A 4,783-nucleotide genomic window follows, 5' to 3' on the forward strand; every position below is an offset into this window, starting at 1 on the left:
TAAGGATCTATAAAGTAGCCATACAGATAGTATCATATGGTGTAGTCTAATATAAGAGGCATAGTGTAGGGTGAACTTGAATACATATGTAATCGTTTCAAGAAGTAATATAAACCTTAGTTATGTTATCCGATGTGTTAAGTGACTATGTGAAATTCTTGTATGGTGACTTGGAGAACTGCAATACAATACTTAGGACGAGTATGAGTACGTGTGAAAGGTAGTAGAGGCCTATACTACCGGAAGCACATGAATCGCACTTGGATCAGGGAAAGTCACAAGGTTACTAAGGCATTAGTAGTTGAGTTTGTTTCGTTTGTTTCCGTCGTTACCATCGTTTAGGTAATGACTAAGAAGATGCTTGTTATTCCGACCCTAATGGTCATATCAAATCGAGTTCAACTAAGATAAGTATGTTACATGGTTCAGAGAACCAAGTTCGATGTAGCATCCAATTTAAGCTCGAAGATTAAAGTGAAAGATAATCGAAGTGATCAATAGAAGTATTGCGATCACCGTTAAAGTAAAAAGCCTGTAGCTAGAAGTGCTACATGCTAGAATGTGATTGTATCACATTAGAACATGAATGAAGGTATATTCCATTCTGTAATCTGACTCAAAAAGACCCGAGTCTAATCGTTGCATCATACGATGAGAGGTCATTTAAACATGACCCATCGGTCTGTTACGATAATCGAAGTAAACACCTTATCTTAAGTTACGTTTGTTTAAAAAGAAGGTAACAATCAAACCCTAGTTACATATTGTTTTTCTGAAATTGTATGCTAGTATTAGGGTTATTGCTTTGGAAGATTTATTTGTATGTATAACTAGAGAAAAACTTAGATCCAAAGCAATTAGAGTTGCATGAACAAATAGGAATATTGTTATGCTCAAAACCCATCAGACATATGTAAAAGAAAGGTAGTTTTAGTTAGATAAAAGCAATCCTTAATATAACAACCCAAAATGAAATATTAAGGCTAGGATCCAACTATATAATTCACAACTTAGAAAAAGGGATTTCGTAATCAAATTGTAAATTTTATAAAGGTAGGTAAATGACGATTTACCAATTCAACCATTAGAAAACGAAATTTGAAGGAAATTAAGTTAAGTGAAATCCGTAGATCTTGTTTGAGACTCATTGAAACTATTTAATGGCATGTTTAATCTCATATTATGCTCTTCTATTTGTTGCTAGGATACCGAGAATCACAAACAATAAGTGAATAATCATGCAAATTAGTTTGGCACTCTCGATGTCTTTTATAATCTCATTTTAATGTGTCAGTTAACCACATGCGCTCCATTAATCAACGATAATTTTCGAGATGCCCATTATTACTCTTTATAGTCAGTATTAGTGTGCCGGTTAACCACACACATTCCACTAACTACTATAAAGTATAATGTGCAATTTTATGGGTTAGCATACAAATTCACATTTTTCCTAAAGTAACTAAGATTGAGATTTTTGATGAAAGGAGTTTAGTTACTTTTAATCGCATTATACTTATTAACGACAATTAATTGTCCTATCAAACCCGTTCAGCTAACAACCCTCCATAATACAAGAGAGCGGTGGGTAAGAATGGATACCCAATGACAGTCATTTTATAGGCCGCTTCCTTAAACTCCACTTATAGTATGGCTTCGTGAATGAGGAGTAGTAGCGGTTTGACTGACTTATTCTTATACATATAGTAGCTATTAAACTTTTAATTTTACATATAGTATAAGGTGTATTTTAAAACTTTTTCAAAATACTAGGTTTATAATAAATTTTGAAAATTTGTATAATTTAAATTTAATATAAACCAAATAATATTTGACATTAATTATTAGGATTAATTAATATCTAAATCAATTATTTACACACTTAAAATTAATAATTAATCAAGTCAAAGATTTATCTCCTAACCTTTAGGCTTGTTGATTATCATCATATATTCAACAAATTCGGATTTGGAAGATATTTAAAGTAGATAATTGCCAAAAAAAACAAATTAGGCATATAATCTCGAAAAATTTAGATCTGTTCATATCTCACGTCGTGAGCATCAATGCTCACATAGTGAGATGCAACAAATTCGGAAAACATAGTTTGATCGATTCCCCAATGTGCAATCACATGAAAGATAGTCATAGGCTTTGATACCACTAATGGAGAACGTATGTTACAAAAACATTGCTCTAAGCGGAAAAAAACATTTAACAATTAAATGATTAGGACACATGCAACCTAAGAAGGATCTATGTCTTTCACATAAAGGCAACATACTATGAACTATCAAACTACAAAATTTTCATATTAAAATCCGAATTCATAAGAATGAATACATACATTGTTGATTGTTAAAGTAAACAACCAAGAACCCTTTTGTTGATCTTTTGGAAGCAAACACCATAGGTGTTGTGCCTATAGTGGTTCGCACCCAACACAAGCAAGAAGGATATTAAGGAGAGAGGAGGGAGGAGGTAAGAAATATGGCCAACCTTTGGGGAATAATGAGTGCCAAAAATCAAAGGCCTAGGGGCCTTTATATAGTATAGTAAGGAAACCCTAGATAAACTCAAAACCAATATAATAATATTATCTTTAATTGGTAATTATCTAGCTTCCTGATTATCCTCCAAGGATAATTCTAGAAACCCTAAAGGCCTTTAGAAACCGTCCACCCTATGCGTGGAAGGTTCTGGAGCCTTTTGCTCAACTACTAAACAATTTCACTTTAGTCCCTGCACTATTAATTAATTCTTTTAATAAAAAATTAATTCCAATTAATTTTTTATTAAATATTACTGTTTCTAATTAATATATTATTCTCATAATATATAAATAAATTATTTATTTCATTTTATTAATCAAATAATAAATCAACCTCTATCTCCAAAATCATTATTTCCAATTGATAAGTTTGAGGGCAACCCAAAAGAACTATGCTACTATCAATTAAAGTTTATACCAATTATAGTTATATGCTTAGACGTCTAATCTAACATGATGAGAGATCCAAGACTTTATTTAAACATATCCACGACGTTATCATCATAGACATATTAATAAGAAATGAATTGCAATCTCTAGTCACATGGAATTTTAGAATCAACTGGCTTCAAGTAATTTGATTAATGTAAATCCTATTTATATGGAAAGATGATTAAGACTCGCTTATTTTCTATTGATAAGAGGGTCAAAAAACTATCAGGAATCATGCGTACATATGTGTGTGCAAACCTATGAGGAGTGTCATTAGAGATGAAAACAATTACTTTATTACATTCATCGATGATATAAACAGATAGTGGTATGTCTACCTATTTAGACATTAACATGAGGCTTTTGAAACGTTCAAAGCATTATCAAATGAAGTATATAATCAACTTCATAAAATCTTAAAATTAGTTTCATCCAATCGTTGTGGTGAATGCACGGGTTAATAGTTTCTAGATCATTTGACAAAGTGCAAGATTCTTGCAGTATACTACACCTGGAAACACCACATCATAATTTGGTGACTAAGTAGAGGGATCAATTTGTTGGATTAGTGTCTAAGGCTACAACTATATTAGGCAAGTATTTGACCCAGTTGAGCATCGTCCTTTTGGGTTGCCTTCACCATAGCAACTTGACATGATGATTTATAATGAGTGAAGGAATATTATTAATATATTATAAGAATAATATAAGGAATAATAATATTATTATTTGATTAATATAAGTCATAAATTAATTAGGAATTAATTTGGTGACTTAAAGAGATTAATTAAATAAAAGGGTATAAACTGTCAATTGTTTGATAGTTGCACTTTGGGCTATATATCCTTTATGGATAAGGGGTGGACGATTTCTAGGGCTAAGGATAGCCATAAAATCGTCCAAGGCTTATCATGGAAAGGATTTGGATTGCTTAGGGCTTAAGTTATCTGATTAGGGTTTAAGGGTGAAACCCTAGGAGCCTTACAAGTATAAATAGACCCCAAGGGCTAAGGGATTTTGGTACTTGTGCTTAGAGAAGAAACCCTGGCCGAATTTCTCTTCCCTCCTCTCTCTCAAATCATCCTCCTTGCTATTTGGTGTTTGTAAGCCATTAGAGGAGTGACAACTGTGACTCTAAAGCCTCAAGGACAACAAGATCAAGCAAGTGATTCAAGGTAAACTTCTAATCTCTGATTTCATATTGTTGTTATTGTATATTAGTCATTAGAAGTCTTGGATTCAATGTATGTTCAATAAGAGAAACCTAGATCCAAGCATTAGGGTTGCATGTGCACATAGGAATGTTCAATGTCCTATCTTGTGGCAGTGGTGGCACTCTGCCTCCTTCGGGTTAGAGCAGGGCTTGGCGGGATCAACTTTGGTCCCACTAGAAGAGGCACCATCTCGGGTTTTCACCTTGCGATAGTTCTTCGATGAAGCTTTCCTCTTCTTTCCCTTCCCTTGTCCAATAGCCAAGACAGGAGCAGCGGGCGGATTGGGAGTGGGTGCAACAGACTTGTCCTTGAAGTTGCTCTCAGCAACCCTCAAGAGACCTTGGAGCTTGCTTAGGGTGAACTCTTCTTTATTCATGTGGTAGGTCATCCTAAATTGGTTGTACATCGGAGGTAAAGAGTAAAGCACCATGTCGATCGCCAAGTCCTCACCGAAGTCAACATTTAACTTGCGAAGGCGGTCGACATACCTTTGCATCTTTTGCAAGTGCACGGTAAGAGATTCTCCATGACCCATCTTCGCGGAAATCATGTTAGTGAAAATCTCGTACCTCTCTTGTCTCGCGTT

The sequence above is a fragment of the Lactuca serriola genome, chromosome 8 (genome assembly GCF_051521515.1).
Source record: "Lactuca serriola cultivar US96UC23 chromosome 8, Lser_US96UC23_V15, whole genome shotgun sequence".
NCBI lineage: Eukaryota > Viridiplantae > Streptophyta > Magnoliopsida > Asterales > Asteraceae > Lactuca > Lactuca serriola.